The sequence below is a fragment of the Peromyscus leucopus genome, chromosome 20 (genome assembly GCF_004664715.2).
Source record: "Peromyscus leucopus breed LL Stock chromosome 20, UCI_PerLeu_2.1, whole genome shotgun sequence".
Classification (NCBI taxonomy): domain Eukaryota; kingdom Metazoa; phylum Chordata; class Mammalia; order Rodentia; family Cricetidae; genus Peromyscus; species Peromyscus leucopus.
In genome coordinates this window covers 40917839-40937353 of record NC_051080.1, presented here as the reverse complement: position 1 = coordinate 40937353, position 19515 = coordinate 40917839, and the positions used below count along the sequence as shown (strand labels likewise).

The 19515-nt window shown below is 40.4% G+C and overlaps 1 protein-coding gene and 1 long non-coding RNA gene across 4 annotated transcripts in view; one reads left to right on the top strand and one right to left on the bottom strand.

Moving 5' to 3' along the window:
* The window catches only part of LOC114709793, a 171144-nt gene extending 161143 nt beyond the window's left edge, over positions 1–10001 (top strand). The window contains exon 9 of the long non-coding RNA XR_005089658.1: positions 9459–10001. This is a non-coding gene — a long non-coding RNA (uncharacterized LOC114709793). The remainder of the gene's footprint in view (positions 1–9458) is intronic.
* The window catches only part of Cpq (carboxypeptidase Q), a 434594-nt gene that overhangs the window by 190807 nt on the left and 224272 nt on the right, over positions 1–19515 (bottom strand). The window lies entirely within an intron of this gene.

Genomic DNA, 19515 nt, shown 5'->3' with positions numbered 1-19515 from the left:
TCATCTACATTAGCCACACCCTGCTGGACTATGCTCCCCTTTAACTGCCCCTTGCCATCCTCTCCCTCCTTCCAGCATCTCCTCCTGGTACCCCACTGCTGTAATGCAATGAAATAGAGCAGCTTTTTCTTTCCTAAAAGCCACAATTTTCCCCAGTCCATGAACACCATAAAAAGGTGGTAAAAAAAAGAGAGAAAAGACATACATAAAGTTAGAATTTCTTATGGGATGCTCACTTGACTCATGAGACACTAGTTATACTCATGAGGCGGGAGTTTACACATAGTAGGAAAAGGGGTAGTCTAAAGGAGAGGCAGTTTCCAAAAGACTGGTAATGTTCCCTGGTTCCAGTAGTGGGCACTTGGTGTTGTCTGCAATAAACACATCTCTATAACCCCTCACCACAAGGAAAGTGGGCACACAATTCAAGCCAAACTAATGAAAGCTCTATGTCGGATTTTTTCCAGAAACTACCCCATAATTTCTCTTAGGACCTTAAGAAGGAAGAAATGATGTAATCGTGGTGCTATTAGACTTTCTGGATGCTATCAGGAGGCAGCCTGCCTAGTAATGGAGCCACAGCAAGAAAAAGGGGCCTTGTGAGAGGGACCCAACATCCCACCTTCCAGAATCTTGGGCTTAATTCTACTGAACTTTTCACTTATGCAAGCCAAGGCCTTCCGTTCATGTTAATGCTTTCTATGTTTCTGACACTTAAAACCTCCAAAGCTCTGATTAATATACAAGTATTGATATTCTGCCTCAAAGAATTCAATAAAAAGGATACTGGAGAGAGATGGGGGTATGCAGTGAGGGAGTGAAAGTGTGTAATAATCTGACTCTGTTCATTTCACTAACTGCACGCTTATCTGTGGATGTGCTCCTTCATAAGTAAACAATGGGCTTATGATAATGAGCTCCTGACTCCACTTAAGCTTGACACACTGTGACTCCAGGCATGCTTTTGAGGGTCAGGAATGATTTACAGAAGTCTGCCTCAGAGAGCTTATTTTGCAGGACTGTTAGGTGAGGTGGGAATGGGATTGTGTTCAGATGAGCAGGGGAGAATGCACAGCAAATGAAGGACCACTGACTGGAAGATGAATGGTTTTGCAGCTAACCTCAGTAACTTGGTAATTTTGCCAGCATCAGCCCTAACTACCAAAGGAACAACCATCAGAATTAAAGTCAAAACCTTTGTCTTTCCCATTCTCCTCCACAAATAAGGCTTCCCCAGAGGGGAGGAACCAAGGAAAGATGGGTCTGTGTGATGTGGCCTCTTTGGCTCAGTTGTGCCTTTCCTGGAAAGTCCTCTTCATTTAACTATCCCTATCTAAATCCTACCTGACCTTCAGCACACTCCCAAGGTCATTCTCCACAAAGTCTTCACTGTTTAGTGATCTCCTCCTTGTCCTTAATCTTAAATCCTTCCTATATATGATCCTCATTTAACAGTACCTCATTCCTGTATGGGCCTCTCTGTATTGATGGGAAACACCAGTGAATGTCAATAATACATCCAAGGACAACAAACTTCTCAGTGAGTCAAGTGAAATCGGAACCCCAAACTCCACATCAAGAGTTCTTCCCTCTCTGTCTGATGACACTGCTGCTACCTTCTCTTCATGCTCCCTAATGTCTTCTGGAATGTCCTCCACTTACTATAGCTGTGTTAGTTCCTTTTAAGGATAGTTTTTAACCATTGTGATCATGTTGGAAGGCAAAATCACTAGTTTCAATTTATATGAGACACAGAGGGGCCAAATGACTTGCTTAAGAGCACAGATCTAAGAAGAGAAATAAATAGGATTTGAAGCAAGGACTGTGCAGTTGTGAAGCCATTTTCTCCTTGTCCAACATCACTGTCAATACTGCACTGTCATCACTGCTCTAACTAAGGAAGCAACAGGGAGCTAAAGGTCATTTCCCTAAATTCTCTCTAGCATATATCTGGGTATTTTACAGATGAGGTCATTTCACCAGGAAGTCTGTGCTGGTAAGTGGGTCCTCCTTTGCACCTCTGCTTACTCTCCTGACTCTAGTGCTCGATAATACCACACACTCAGGTGCCTCAACTGGATCAAAAGCAATTCACTGGGTAGTAGGGGTAGTAGTAATTAATGCATGTCAATTGCTCATTCAGTAATTCATTAATGAGTGAGGTTGACCACAGCCCAGAAGAAGTCTTTGCTGATGGCACTGAACAGCTTTCCCTTCCACACCAGCCCCTCCTCCAGCCATTTCTTAGAGAAAGCCACATCTATTCTAGGCAGAGCAAGCTGATCCTGGGCTTTGGAGAGCAGCAGTAAATGGGGAACCAACTCCCTTACACTGAAGCTGCAGCCTTGGCATTATCTCACCAAATCGGGCATTCATGGCTTTGTTAGGGCCCAATCAAAGCCAAATCAAAGGTACTTTTCCAGGACAGATGGCAAGATTGCAGAACATCTGCCAAGATTTTCAAATCACCATTCCCTGGTGCTAGAGATTTTGGTGGCTCTTTGCAAGCATCCCATAGTCTTTGTCAAGCCATGCCTGAGTGTACAGTCTGAAAGAGTTGACAAAAATCATCTTTTTTTCCCTCATGACCGTACTTGAAAAATAAATTCACATGAAACCAGAGGATGGTATACTTTAGACAAGGTCTTCATACTGTGCTCTTACATGTGCTTCCCACCACTGTATTAAAACTTTCTTCCTGGTCAATTTCTTCTACTCAGGCAAATATTCATCCAATACATATATGGTGTATATCTATTAAGAATCAAGAACTCTCATGCATGCTAGAAAAATAATGGCAAAGAAGCAAAATATATCTCAGTGAACTCTCTTAATGGGAAGAGGCTACTTAAGAGGCCATTTGAACCCTCTGGGGTCAAAGCACTTGCAATTAACTTATCAGATAAACTAATGAATCTTTTGAAAAGCAGGATTTAGGGTTCAAGACTTTGTGACTCCTGATGACTGGAGTGGGTGGGGGCTAGGTTTTGAAGACTATAACAGAATCAGTTTTATATAATGAAGTGGCATTTGGGAAAAAAACACATTTAGTATAATCTTGGTGTTTTTTTCATATAGTTTTTTAAAAATGAATAAACAGAGCTACATAGATTAGCACGGAGAAGCTTCTCAATATTGAGTAAAAATTATGTTTTAAAAGCATGCATACCTTAAGATACTGCCTATTTAAAATTGGGCTAAGGAGGTCATTCAGTGGGCAAGGAACTTGCCACACAAGCTTGAAGACCAATATTCAGATTCCCAGAATCCATTTAAATTCTGGAGAGCCATAGTAGCCTGTATTCCCAGTACATGGGAGACATAGCAGACTAATGGCATCAGTGAGTTCTGGGCTCAAGGGAGAGACTTTGCTTCAATAAATAAGGTGAGGCAAAATCAAAGACAACACCAGACATTCACTGCTGAACTCCACACATACCAGCAAGCAAGTATACTTGGACCTGCACACACACTTGCACCCGGATACAAGCTAAACATGCCTATAAACAGGCAAATCACACATATACATATACCAAAAAAATCAAGTCTATGATATGAGAATAAACATATGAAATAAAAATAATGAAAACATTCATGGGAACAATACACACAAACTTCAAGTGAATTCTACAGGGAAACTGGGCAGAGCTTTAACCATCATGTGGGTGGGTCTGTTTTTTGCATGTTTTCTTTTCTCCCCTTGGTGTGCTTCCTCCCTTAAGGAGAAATTGGAAGCAAATACAGCAAAATGTTAGAATCTGTTCAATGGGAGGTGTGACTATATACATTCTTGTCTTCCTGACCTCTGAGAATTTTTATTTTGTATGTTTGAGACACTTCTGATTCAAATAATAAATGAATAAACATTGGGATAGGCTAAAGATCCAGAAATTTATAATAAATGTCCCAAATTTCCCTCTGGCAGAGTTGGCAACTGGCTAGACGAAACAGTCCATAAAGATATATAACATCAGGTGATGTTCACCCAATGATGGAGAAATGGGTGAGATCTACATGAACAGCCTGGACATGAGTGGGAGCAATGAAGGGCGAGGGTCGAGGGAAAGAGAGCGGGAGATCCCAGCTGGATCAAGAACAGAGAGGGAGAGCAAGGAATAGGAGACCATGGTAAATGAAGACCACATGAGAAAAGGAAGAAACAAAGTGCTAAAGAGGCCCACAGAAATCCACAAAGATACCCCCACAAAAGCCTGTTGGCAATGGCCGAGAGACAGCCGGGACTGACCTACTCTGGTGATGGGATGGCCAAACACCCTAATAGTTGTGCCAGAAACCCCATCCAAGGACTGAGGAATCTGGATGTAGACATCCACGGCTAGGCCCCGGGTGGAGCGCCGGGAGTCTAATTAGCGAGAAAGAGGAGGGTTTATATGAGTGAGAATTGTTGAAACCAAGGTTGGATAAAGCACAGGGACAAATAGCCAAACGAATGGAAACATATGAACTATGAACCAAAGGCTGAGGGGCCCCCAACTGGATCAGGCCCTCTGAATAGGTGAGACAGTTGATTGGCTTGATCTGTTTGGGAGGCATCTAGGCAGTGGTACCAGGTCCCCGGCTCGTTTTATGAGATAGCTGTTTGAAACCTGGGACTTATACAGGGACGCTTGGCTCAATCTGGGAGGAGGGGACTGGACCTGCCTGGACTGAGTCTATCAGGTCAATCTTAGTCCTCGGGGGAGGCCTTGATCTGGAGGTGGTGGGAATGGGAGGTGGGCTGGGGGAGGGGAGGGGGCAGGAAGGGGGAGAACAAGGGAATCTGTGGCTGTTATGTAGAACTGAATAGTATTGTAAAATATAATAAAAAAAAGATCTATAACATCATCAAAAACAAAAGGTCAAGTCAAAATAAGGTCATGCACTAATCACCTAAGCTGGTGCTGGCGAAGGCCTTTCATCCTAGTATTTGGGAGGAAGAAACAGGTAGATCCCTGAGTTTGAGGTCAGCTTGATCTACAGAGTGAATTCAAGGAGAGCCAGAGCTACAGAGAAACCCTGTCTCAAAAAGTCAAAACAAAACAAATGAAATCAAACAAGAACAAAAAGGTTAGCCAGTACCAGGAAGATACTGGTCTGCTCAGACCTTTCATGCTAAGGTATGCTTTGGGAGTTCATCTCTAAGACCTAGCCAATGAAGCACCTTCTATTGGAGCAATTTTGATGTAGAACTCTTATTGAAGTGAGCATATGTGGGTGGATGGTAGGTAAGGTTGAGATGGCAAAGAAATCAAGAGTCTTTAGGTTGAAGATACTGAACTATCTATAGTTTGGATTTAAATACCCCCAAGGGACCATTAATTAAAATTCAAGGTCCTTATGGATCGGGACCTTTAGAAGGTCGGACTTATGGAAAGTCTTTAGGTCAATGAGTGTTTCCTTGAAGGAGATAATGGGTCCCCAGCATCTTCTTACTTTTTAAATTTTTACTTCCTGATGAACAGTTTTGGCTTTGCTATGGAATTACTTTTATAACTGATATGCTGCCTTGCCACAGGTCTAGAACAATGGAACCAACTAATTGTGAACTAGAACCTTTAAAATCTTGAGCCCAAGTATACCTCCTCTCTTTATAAGTTAATTATCTCAGGTAGTCTATCATAGGGAAGGAATGCAGACATTGCAAAGACTAATGTCCCAAAGCTCAACTACAGCAATTGATAGGATTGCAGATGCTCAGGGGAAGGGCTCTAGAAAAGAAAATAAGGTCATGCACTAATCACCTAAGCTGGTGGCCGTGCCCTTATTTCCCTTCTGCTGTGCTTACTCCTCCTTTAAAACTCATATTTCCTCAGCTGTGGTAAGCATAGGAGCTGGATATGTACCAGGAAAGTCAGATTTAAATTTGGTATATCAAATAGTAACAAAAGAAAAAGTGGGGCTACAATGAAAATCAAATAATCAATAATGTTGTGGAACCAATGATGAGGCAATTTCTCTAGGGCTACTGTAAATTTGTACAATCAAAACTTCCTCAAGTGAATAGGAGATGCGCCTGTCTTTTTGTGGCACAATAGAAGGATTGAAGAGAAACCAGTTTGCTTTTTTTTTTTTTTTTTTTTTTTTTTTTTTTTTTTTTTTTTTTGTCTTTCAAAGTGTCAGTTAAAAACAAAACAATTTGAAGTATTTTGTGTTGGAACTTTGTGTAACTACAAGGAATGAAGGTCATCTTTGATCCCTGGGATTCTCCAGAATGGGAAAACTGGTACTGGCTATCCAATATTATGAGCTGTTTCAACAAAGCCTTAATAGGGAAGACAGGCCTGGATATGCATGTGTGTGTAATGAAAGGTCAGAATGGCCTTTGGTATGTAACAGCCATTGGTATAAGAGAGGGGCCTTTGGACACTCAGCCTTTCCTTCTGCACCACCCACCAAAGTAGTTGATAGAAAGGAAGTTTATAAGATGTAGAATACTGACCATTACATCGGCCATGTGAACATCCCTATGTGGGACACATAACCCCACCTCCACTGACAGCATTGACAAACCCTAGTTCTCAAAGACATGCCTAACCTTATAGTTCCCCATCAACATTCTTATCTTGGAGCCCAACCACAAAAAACTATCTCAAGTCTTAATGCTTTCCCTGGCATGCAAATGACATGTGTGTTTGTGTTGCTGAGAAGTAAGTTAAATCTGTCTTCCAAATTCTGCTCATCTGGAAACTCATTGCTGATAGAAATGTGCAGCTTCTAGAAGTTAAGTAACTGCTAGGAAGGAGTGCATGCTAATTCTAGTTCAAGTGAAACTCATGGTTTAAAACACCCATATAATTCTAGCACTTCGTAATTTGAGGTAGAAGTTTCAGAATCAACATGAGTTTTAAATCAGCATGTGTCACATAGTGGGTTTGAGGCAGCCTGAACTACAAGCTTTTGATATAAGTTCTAAAAATCATACAACCACAGAAGTTAGGTACCCAATAAGGGATTAAGGGGAGTAGACGATCTCCTAAGGAGGGGAAATAGAATATATTGTTATGAAGAGATGGGGGAGACTGAAGTAGGGAAGTAGGGGGGTTAAATGGGGAGGAGGAAGGATAGAAGAGATAAAGGAGGGAATACTGGGAGGGGCACTATCACTAAAGGCCATTTGAAGGGCTCTGTGGAAACATGCTACTTAAGAAGCTTACACACACACAAACACACACACACACACACACACACACACACAATAAATCTAAATAGAATAATAGGGGAAACAATGCTTACATTGTTTAGACACCTTACACCACCAAGGGAAACATCTAGTGCCAGGAATGGGCTACATCTAGTTGAGTCATTGACTAAGGGGGCCCCATAAAAAGTCCCAAATATCTTAGGCGATTGCCAAGCCTATTGATTTCTGTATACCAACGGATGGAAAAGCCCTATTGCTGAAGATAGCACTGGCTTATCTTATCAAACATGGAGAAGTACAGCAGGTACCTAACTAGCGGCTTCGCCCCTAGTGACTATCTTTCATGGTACTGGGAGTTACTCTGTACACTACAAGAGAAGAAGCATAACCATCCATCCAGCATACAAACTCTGTGATTGACAAGAGTGACATGCCTGTAAGAAATGCTGGTGCAACAGAGGTACAAAATGTTGTAGGAATGACCAACAATTATCTGATTGGACTTAAGGCCTAGTCCATGAAGTGGAATCCTTACATGGCTAGGATGGGTAGAACCTGAGACTGGATAGGCCATAGTCCTAACAGAAAACCAAATACTATTGTTCTGTTAAGAAACACAGCAATAAAATAACTAATGACATTCTGCTATGCCCAAAGACCAGTGCCTCACTCAGCCATCATCAGAGAAGTTGCTTCTTGTAATAGATGGTAACTAAAACAGAGATCCACAACTGGACAATATTCAAAGAGTGAGAAACTTTGGATCATTCAGTTCTAAGTAGGATACTTTCATCAAGATCTCCCCTAAGAGCTCAGGGCTATATGTGGAAGAGGGGGCAGAAAGATTATAAGAGACAGAGAGAATGGATTACTCCAAGGAAATAGTGTTCTCCAGACAGAACGGGGCTGGCACACATGCCTTTACAAAGACAGTGAGAGCATGCACAGGGCCTGCACAGGTTTAAGCCAGGTAAGTCCCAGTGCTGAGAGGGGAATTCGGACATGAGCTCCCAATCCTAACCAAAAAGCTATCTGCAATTGGTACCCACTTGAAAGGGAAAAATTAGTCTTCTCCAATGGAGCCTCATTGGATATATTAACCACACTTCAGGATAGGCCCCATGAACAGTAGATACTCAACACAAAATAAACTCAATGATATTTTTGTAGAGATTATTTTTAATCTTTGCTTAAGAGCTAGAGATTGCTTTGCTTGGGCATTTTTTGTTTTCCTTGTCTTTTGCTTGTATATTTTGGTTTCTGATTTTTTGGTTTGTGTGTGTGTGTGTGTGTGTGTGTGTGAGTGAGAGAGAGAGAGAGAGAGAGAGAGAGAGGGAGGAGAGAGAGAGAAGAGAGAGGAGAGAGAGAGAGAGAGAGAGAGAGATTCTTATTTTGTTTGTTTTTAAAAAAGAGAACAAGAGGGTGTAGAGTTAGGTATGTAGGGAAGTTGAGAGGATCAGAGTGGAGTTGGAGGAGGAAAATGGGTGATCAGAATATAATTGTATGAAAAAAATTATTTAAAAAAATCAAAACTAAACCCACTATGACTCTCGAAAAAATGCAATCATTATACTAGAGATAAAACCTTTGGTAATCTTGTTTCTGAGGGTTCCATGTGTAGTTTGGAACAGCTAGCTAAAGAGCCAAGCTCCTGAGACAGTAATTCTGTGAGTTAGTTAGATTACATAGAGAGCTGCAAATGAGATGAATTCTGTATTGCAAGTAGCCCTGAACAAATGAATAGGACTGATGTTTCTAGTCTTTAAAAAAACAAACACATGATCAAAGCACTCAAAATAAAGGGAAGCAGCAGTTTTCTTGACTTGACTCCTCCTCACATGAAGATACCCTAAGGAGTTCTAATCAGTAGCCACTTTCTGGACATTTAGAGGAACATGTGTCCCTTTCAGTCCTGTGACTTTTGTGTGTTGATTCCCTTGATCTGGGATTTATATGAAGCTGGGATGTTAGGAGGTGACAATGATTGTATTTTTATTTTCATTTCTCTTGCTATAGAAACACCAGTACTTTCTGAATATATCCCAGAAAACGTCTATGTCCTATTTGATCTCCTGATAGCAAAATTCAAAAAGGCTAAGAATCTCCCTTCTTGGTTTCTGACTGCTTCAGCCAGGGATACTGCTATATCTTACCTCAAGCTCTGACCAGATCAGAGCTCTCCACTGAGTTTTCAGTATAAATAACAGATTGTTTCCAGCCAAGGCATTACAGCAAAGAAGCCTTTACCTGGAGAAGTACTCCACCATACACAGCTACTGAGTTATCCATCTTGTTTACAGTGGATTTTTTTTTTCAGGTGGAAGCAGACTTGGCCAGCTGCATCTCAGAGCATAATTCACTCGAGTGCCTGTCTACATGATACTGAAACAAGAGACTACTTCTACAGTTTAAGGACAAACATAGGGGGCATGTAAGCAAGATTCAGAGAGGGATTCCAAATTGTGGAGTCACTGAACTTTGCTGAAGAATATTGTGGAAATAGAGAACTCTATTACTGGAATTAAAACAAAGAGGTATCAAAAGACTGGTTTCCATCCTGGCACTATAGCTGAGAAGCTGGCATTGACAGAACCAAAGAAGAGATAGAAAGACGAACTTCTTTATTTAATCTTATGACTCAGGACACAGGAGTCATGCACATTAACTCTTTCATGGCACAGCACTACTAAAACCACATTTAAGCACTGTAAGGCATCTCATTTTCCATTTTCCTCCTTCAAAATACAGTGGTCATATCTGCTCACCAAGTCTTAAGTAGGCTTGAGAAAACACAATGTTAACATTTTTTATTTCTTGGTCCTGGAAAAGTCTGGTCTTGGCCCTGTCTTATCTTAAGAAGCGGGTGGCGGGGTGGGAGAGGTGTTGGGTGGGTGGGTAAGCACCTAGGCTTTTAAACTATCACTCATTTAAGCCAGAGGGATCTTCCATCATTCTGGAGGCTGAGAAAGCCCTCAATACCAAGCATTATTAATAGTTTCTTGGAAAGTCAAGTGCAAAATGAGGTTGGAAGGGGAGAAGAGCCTCTCACTAGGAAGAAGTTACAATAAAATACAGGTCTAAAATAATTTGCAGTTCCTTAAAGGCAAACTGAGTTGAGGAATTTAGGGTCTGTTTGTTTTCAGACTCAGCAGAAAGCCTTTAGGTCCTGGATTCCTGAAATTAAAAACAGACCAAAAATCCAAAAAAGTCGTTTGTCTGATGTGCCACCTTCACACTCAGAGAATAATTTCTTTTCCTCCAGAAACCCATCCTGCACGTAGTTTTCAGTTGGGAACAAAGCGATGATGTGGGATCTCTCTTCAGAATCCAGCAGCTCAGCCAGACACAGCTGGGTGGGTACAGCCTAAACACTCCGGGATGTTTGTTTTCAGCAACTGGAGAGCTTGAAGATAAACTGCTTGGCTGGGATCTCCTACTCAGTATACTGTGAGCAGGAGACTTGATTGAGAGGCAAAGAGAACTGACAGATATGCTTCACCCAATTTATAAATTGGCTTATTTGCTGATGAGGGCAAGGTTATCCACCCCTCCCCCAATACCCTCATTTATACCAGTGTCATAGTCATAACTTATTCTTAATTCTAAGTAGGTAGATACCAGTCAGTTCATAATAAAGGAATGTTAACTCCTTGATATTGAATTTCCTGACATTTGATTTATACTATTATACCAATGTTAATTCCATTTAATTTAATTGCTTTGCCTTCTTTTGAAAAGCATCACAAAGGAGGAACGTTATTAGTGTATAAGTACCCTGGGGTTTGAAACTGAAAAAGTACTTTTCTCTCATTCTCTGTCTTACAATATTAGAAGATGCTTTCTGAATGGAAAAGATGGGCACATCAATCCATGAAATGAACTGACTCAGTGGTGGGCTGTAAAGCACTGTGATGAACTTGAGTTGTGTGTGGGACCTGCTGGTCTGAGCCTGCATCGTATCAGTACGGACTGTCTCCTTTAACAGTGATCTGGTTGGAAGAAGGTACAGTTACATGATAGCATAAGGCATGCACAGGATAAAGCCAGACAAGCTGGAGTGATAAACTAGAGCACTCTGAGATTAAACAAAATTCATATCACCGTTAGTGCTGAGTGTATTTAAAAAGGAGGCATTTCAAATCTAAGCAGGCAACAGAAGGTGGTGGAAACATCTTAGCCAACTTGGTTCCTGGAGTATAAAATGCTTCTCAGATATGTTTCCAGTGAGGGGTAAGTGGACCAGGGCCACACTCACCTTGAGGACAAATGATGTGGTTAGAACTCTAGGAAGCAGGCCTTTCCTGGTATTAGAAGCTTCAGAAATCCAGGGTGACACAGACCCACCCTTACTGTGCCTTGATTCCCAACAAAACCTTCAGCTTCAGGGAACTGACAGAGTCAAGCACTATTGGATCAAGAGCGTGTCTGGGACCTCATCTAGTTGCTTCAGATTTGTGAGGAACCAAAAGGGAGGAACCATGCTTATCTTCCCCACAAACATCATCAGGAAGTCAAGGATTATCTCAGTCATTCACTCCACTTTCCCAGGGCATCATTTAGAGACATAGAATGATGCAGAAGGCACTCTGAGAAGTAGTGCAGGACATTGCCCTCTGTCCTGAAAGCAGTATATAAATGGAGTCACATGGAAGTGTGTCCTATTTAACTCGTCAAGGGAACATTGCATAAGCTTACTCAGAAAACTGCTCTGAATGTTTGTTGTTAGTCTGCTGGCCAGGTTTCTCATGCTTAATCCCATTCATCCCTTTACAGAAAATCTCTAATATATATATATATATTAGACTGAAAGCAGCAAACAAAAACAGGACTAGATGTCAAATTCCTCTAGAAATCTCCACTTTTGTTTCTAATGAGGAGTAGTCTGTAAATAGTAGGCATACCATAAACAATCTGTAGAAGGAATGATTTGTTCAGAATTTAACTTGCTGGCAAGATTTCCCCATCCACAACCAAGACTGACAGAGAAAGGAAAGTCAGATGGAAGGTACAAAGAAGAGAAGCAAATATCAGAAGTAGTCAGAGCTGCCCAAAGAGAGAGGAGGCTTCACACAGAATGAAGTCCACGTAACTATTCAAGCTGAATGATACGAAGGCTGTCAGTGCTTTCTGAGAATTGAAAGGTGGTGGCTAGCTGATCTCCAGAGCACCTGGAGCCAGAATGCAAGGTCAGTTACAACTGTCTTTGAGAGTCTCGGCCACGGTTATCTGGGTCTTTGATTAAAGGATCCCAGGGGGGTAGTATTTCTCAGTGCTGGCTACACAGTGTAACCACCTGAGATTTTAAAAAGGCATAAGCCTGAGTTCTAACCCCAAGGCTCTCATTGAAGTGATTTGGTACACACCTTGCGAGAAAAAATGTAGTTTAATAGCTTCATCAGCATTGAAGTGACAGACACTGGGGAAGCCACATATCAGGATATAAAGGTTTAACAATATTCAAATGCAACGAGAGAAAGGAGGAACATTCTTGATATAACACACTATGTGTTTGATAAACTCATATAGAACATCTATAAATGAATCCCAAAAGGCTAATTTATTGATTTTTATAACTCATTTTGATACATTTCTTGGGATTATTTTAATCCCAAATAGCTTGTTTTTCATTTATTCAATAAATATTTCTAATATATTAATTAATCACAATGACTTATTCCCAGCTCCCTAATCTGGTGTGTCCAGTAGACATGAATGTATCAAGGGTGCCTTGGTGGCTAAGTCACTTGCTATGCAAGCATGAGTACCTGTTTGGATGCTCAGAGCCCACATAAAAGCTGGCTGGGTGGAGAGTTTGGAGGGAGGAAAGGGAAGGGAGAAATGTTGTAATTACACAATCTCAAAAATAAACAGATAACAAACAAGCATAACAGTAAAAAAAAAATGGGTGTAGTAGTATGTATTTGTGGCCTGTGCACTCATGTGCTCACACAATGAAGATTGAAACAAAACAAAACAAAACGATTGTAAATTCAGTTTGAAAGAGTTAATAAGAATCCTTTTAATGGGCCCCAAATAGGTGGTATTTAAATGCTGGCACTGGAAAGCATTATATAGGGAAGTATTTCTTTTTATTTTTTTTCAATCAATTTCATAGCACCTGGTATATTAAGTTCACCCACCTAAGTCCTCAACAACATGTAGAGTTTACCTCTCCCTTCTCTTTGAAAATGAGCTGAATAAGCATTTCCTCTCCAACTTGCCAAGCATAGTGTCTGCTCACTAGACATAGGCTCTTAAAATCTTTCCTCTACTCTTCCATAATGATCCCTGAGCCTTGGGGGAAGAGAGTATGATATTAACGTGCCATTTAGAACTGAGTGCTCTACAATTCCTTATTCTCTTGAGTGACCAGCTGTGAGTCTCTGAATTAATCATCAACTACTGAATAAAGAAGCTTCTCTGATGAGGGCTGAGAGCTGCACTGATCTATGGATATGAAATAAGAACTTAGGGACCAGTTTATTGCTGTGTCCACTCAACAAAACATTAATATTTGGTTCTCCCCTATTAACTATAACAGCCAATGAATGCTTTATAGCTTTCCCCTCCTTTCTCTTTCATTTTTACTTCCTTTTGTTTTCTGGAATCATCTATCAAATAAATAGTTGCATTCAATTCTTAGTATAAGGTGTTTTTTTGGAGAGCCAAACAAACACAGAACAAATAATCAGTCCTAAGTTGACCAGAGAAATAAAGCTTTGACAACATGCCATGCACAAACATGGTGAATGCTCAGTAATGACTGGATGGATGAATGGATGGATGGATAAGAGTGTGCTACTGGAAATCTAATATTACTACAGGAGCTATGGCAGACAGTAACATTTGACAGCAGACATAGAAAAAAAAAAAACTATCAGAATAGGAGGTTTCCATTGGCCAGGTTTTAGGATGTAGGTAAAGGATTCTTGTGGAAAGACATGATGATATAGGAGTGGAAAGAAGGCATTTTGTGGGCTTGTGGGGGTTAAATACATTTAAAAGGGAGCTCTTTGAGTTCTCAGAGCACATGTTTAACTTTCTAGCTAAGGTATGATTCAATTTCATACTTTATATTGCTTCCTTAAACTTCTTTGCATCATAATTTTAACAACTTTTGGCTAATGTATTACTTTTAACCTTGAGGTACAATTCTGATTCACAGAGATGATATTTTAAAACTTAAGCAAGGGTAGTTTAAAGCTAAAGAAAGAGAATATCAAAGCCACAGTGGTAGAAGGTCTCTCTGTGCCACTAAGAAGCTTGCTGTGTCCTTGACTAAATGCATCCCTTCAGCTGGTCGCTGCTCAGATGACTTTACTGTGCAGCAGACTTCACAGGCTCACGGAGACATTGTCAAACTGCCCACAGTTTCTACCTCCACTCTTAACTCCTGCACAGCTACAGGAAATTCATTCCCAATGAAGCAAAGGACTCTGATATAGGGTAAGGGCCAGTGTTTCAGAGTTGTCTCAACTGTACAGTCCTGCCACCATCTCAACTTTAAAAGTCAATGAATCTTGGGTTCTGCCACCCCACAGGACTCCTCTGACACTGCCTTGGGAATGCTGAGTCCTCTGCACATTTCAGTGGCCTCAGGAAAACCAAGCATGTATACATTTATCCTAGATATACTGACTCTTCAAATATATGATGACACATCACATAGTCACTTGAGTGTTGTCTCTAATTAGAATGGAGGTGACTAGGTGGAATTTAGTTAAAAATCACTACATTTAAGTGGCATTGTTGCATTCTATGAAAGGAGGGTTTCAAAATGAGTCCAGGATGAAGGAAGCACTGATTTATAAATTATACTCTTGCTTCTAACTTTTTTTTTCAAGTCCTACTAAACAGAGAGGGAAAACAATAAATTGTCCCTGTTCCATGTTGCAGGGAGCAGTTAGTCAAATAGTTTCCAATCCCATTTGGCAGCTCAGGCAAGGACATGGAATTCCCAGTAGTCTATCCCAGTCCAAAAGAAAACAGAAACAAATTAGGGGTTTAATCCTTGCTGTCCGATGAACCCCCACTGTCCCGATCACATGCTGCTGGACAAACAGCTTGCAAAACACGTTTACAGCCGGCCAAAGGCCGGTCCTGCCCTGCCCCCTCCACACCGCAATTTGTCCATTTGTAAAAACAGTTGGGAAAGTATTAGCGGCTGAGCATGGTCAGGAAGAGGGCATTATTGCTGTTACTGTTTATAAATACAGGCTGTGGCCCAGTTCCAGGGAAGATCATACTTTGGAAGCATCTTTTTTGTTAAGTGGAAGAAACTTAAAAGTTAGATACTCTGTCATCACACAAAAGCTACAGAGGCTTCTGAAATTAATTTTTTAAATTTAATTTTAAAAAGACAATTGAAAGTTTATTATATTCTTAGGGAGAAAGATGAGGTGGTCTACATCCCTTGAAGTCATTTTTTAAAGAGCTACAGAAAACCTGTAGTTTTTAAATAGGAACATTTTGTTAAATGAAGAACTAATCTGTGATAGTTTTGAGGGGAAAATGAGTGGAAAAAGACACATTACTAGCCTAAAATAACAAGAAAGAAATTCCACACCAAATGTATTACTCAACTATCTCCTTCCTATCTATTCTTGCTTCCTCCAAGATGTCTCTGAGTACAGGTAAAAATTAAATTGTGAATGACTGTAACAATGAAGTTAAGATTACATGAAACTATTCATATCAGATTTCTTCCTATATCACTTGAGACATGTGTTTTCAAATTTCTGCAAACGTCTTCTAAGAATGAAGAAGAACAGTGTGGAAATGGGGAAAAGCACGTTTTCATAGAGCTGAGAAGCTAGAGTACAAGCTTGTGAACTGATCTCACTGGCTCAGAACAGTGCTCTGTTCAGCATTCTCTCTCCATGCTATCCAGATTCAGGGCTTATAGTAAGTCTTTCTCTCTCTCTCTCTCTCTCTCTCTCTCTCTCTCTCTCTCTCTCTCTCTGTGTGTGTGTGTGTGTGTGTGTGTGTGTGTGTGTGTGTGTGTGTGTGTGTGTATGTGTGTTATGGATGAATACCTAAAAGTTGATCTAGCCATGCAAAATGGCAAAAGCACTAAAATAAAATAATAAACATAACAATATTTTGTTCTTTACTTTTAGTGGAATGATGACAAACAAGTATAAGACAGTAGATTCTGAAAGCTAAATGATAAAAATGATCTTTTCAGACCTATCAAGTCTGTGTTTTTTATCAGCCCAGAATGAGACGACTGTCCACATTTTGAAATGGCAACCTGCACATACAAGTATAGATGTTTCATTCCCAGTAAGGGGAGAGAGAAGTGAGACATACAGGTAATAGAGAGGAATTAAAATCAAATAAATTTGGTTTACACTATACCTGTCCCTTGAACCATTGTGTGCTTATACAGACTCTCTGAGCTCCACTAGCTTCCTCTGTAAAATGGAGTTGATGGTGATGATGATGATGATGATGATGATGATGATGATGTAAAAAGGCAGGATGTGGTTCAACTGATCTACATAAGTGATTTATAAACTAACTTATAAGGGATAAAGTAAAACAAGAAATGCCAGTCTAAAATTTGCTCCTTGATACCAACTATATGAGTTTTCTAAGGTTTCTATGACTAAATATCACAGATGGGGGATGTGAACAACAGAGATGTATTTCTCATAGCCCTAGTTTGGCAGCTGATGGTCAAGGTACTGCAGGTTTGACTTCTTTTTCCTTTTGGCTGTCATCTTTGCTTCATTGTGTGATTATGTGCTTGCACACACCTGGCATCCTCTTGTTCCATTTTCTCTTTCTCCTCCTCCTCCTCTTCCTTCCCGTCCTCCTCCTCCCCCTCCTCCTCCTCTTCTGTTTTTTTGAGACAGGATTTCTCTAATAGCCTCAGCTGTACTGGAACTTGCTCTGTGGACCAGGCTGGCCTCCAACTCATAGAGATCTGCTTTTGGCTCCTAAATTCTGAGATTAAAGGCGTGCACCACCACTGCCCAGCTTCCACTTCTTATAAAGATATCAAACCTATTAGGTTAGTCCTTACACTACTGGCCTAATGGCCCCATGGTCCTGTTTTACTTACTCATCTCCTTCTAGGTCCTATATCTCTAAATATAATCATATTCTGAGCAACCACAGGTTAGTCTATGTTTGGAACTGGGGAGAATAGATTTCAGCTCAGAAATGCATCTAAATGTGTGCTTCAGTACAAAAATGAGTTGGGATACTGAGACAATGCTGAGGCTGATCTGCCAACTAATTAGCAGAATGCCAGAATTAAATTATAGCATTCGTAGAGAACGATATATTATAATTGTTAAGAAAACAAGTCCATTACCAAATAACACATTTATTTACACCAGTGTCCTCACAACATTAACCACTAAATGGAGTAGCTAATGGACTTTAGATCATAAGAAATGATTCACACAGCTACTCTTTGCTTTGGCTGATAGAACAGTCTTTCACTTTAATAGGGCTCAATGAAGCAAGGGCCACTGCTTCCTGAGATTGCTATGTTCAACTCCCAACCTCTACTCTCCAACATTTTTCACTAAACTTTTTCCAAATTATTTCTGGTAACAATCAAACAAACATCTTGGACATTATAATGATTGTCATGATAGATAATAACAAACATAGGCAGCAAGAAGAGCTCACCACTTGCCAAGTGTGTGCTAGGTATGTTATAGATATTACCTGTTTAAGCCTCAGACATATCAATAATGCATGCCTTATTTTTTATTTAATTTTTTAAATTTTTTTCATTGGTGTTTTGCCATGGGTGTTGTGTCCCCTAGAATTGGAGTTATAGACAGTTGTGAGCTGCCATGTGGGTGCTAGAAATTAAACGTGGGTACTCTGGAAGAGCAGCCTGTGCTCTTAACCATCTCTCCAGCCCCATGCATGCCTTATTTTAACTCTGAGGCTCAGAGTTGGCTGAGTTGTGAGGCCATCAATATTATAAGTCAGTCCTACTTCTAGAAATGCTTTCCATTGTTAAAAGTGAACATTTCTAAAGACTTGGATACACCAAAATTCCAGCCAGTCAGTAAAGAAATGAAATTTTAGTATAAAGATATCTCTACTTAGTAAAACTCAATTTTTTTGGAGGAACCTCCAAAATTACAAGTCCTTGGTTTTCTCAGTTCTTCCTGGGTGATCTAGGAATACTGTCTTAGCAACAGCACAGTTGTACTGCATAAAATGATGCTTAGCCTCAGAAACACAAGATTCCCATTCAGCCTGCACTATTGTTTTGGAGATGGTGCCTGGGCAAGTGTGATGATCTCAGTGGTTTCAGCACCTGCTTAAAGTTAATGCAATCAACCTAGTGCTGCGTGTGGACTCCTCAGACTCACTAGTGAGTACACCTCACAGGGCCTGGGTAGAGCAGGGTTTATGGTGTACTTATCTTCACTAGATGGTAGTTTTTGCTCTAAATGAGCTCATAGGCTAATGGGGAAAATGCATAGAACTATTACAGTAGAGCAGGGAATATGCCCTGACAGAGGGGCGCAGGCTGAATGCTACTTAGATTTCAATTTAGATGAATGGTTGGACACAGATAAGATTTAAAGCATTGTTCCTGGGAAAAGATTGAGGTGGGGCAGGAGTAGATGGAGGGAATGAGGATAGCCTTGATTGCAGTTCTGTCGATACTGTTTTCCATCTTTAGCTATGTATTCTGCCTTGATAAATATCAAACACAAACTTGAGAAGATAATGGTGTGAACAATCTTACTGTAGAAGACACAGTGTGCTTCTCTCAGTCAGTTAGCAAGTAAGTGGACTCTACCAGGCAAAAATGAACAAAGTCTGTACTGAAGTAACTTTATTGTAGTTGATAAAGTTGTTCCCTAAAAGGATAGAGTTAATGGTTCTGAAATATCAGCACATGTATATTAGAAATGAACAATGAAGGAAATGGATAGTGGATAGTAGAAACTGGATTTCTCTCTCTCTCTCTCTCTCTCTCTCTCTCTCTCTCTCTCTCTCTCTCTCTCTCTCTGTGTGTGTGTGTGTGTGTGTGTGTGTGTGTGTGTGTGTACTAAAATCCCAGAGGATAAGGCTTGAATATGGTAAAGGATTAGAGTTGGAGAAACTAATGTGAACTCATTTGTAGCTTCAAACAGATTCAGGTGCTTATGTATAGAAATATTAGTAGATGTGTATCTGGGTTTATATGCACAATTCACTTTTCAGTTGGAAGAACCTGGACCCACGTTTAATTTCTAGCACCACATGGCAGCTCAAACTGTCTGTAACTCCAATTCTAGGGAACACAACACCCATGGCAAAACACCAATGGCATTCAAGTAGTAACAAGCATACCAAGCCATTCTTCAAAAAAGTCTTGGCTTGGGAAGGAGATAAGTTAAATCCAA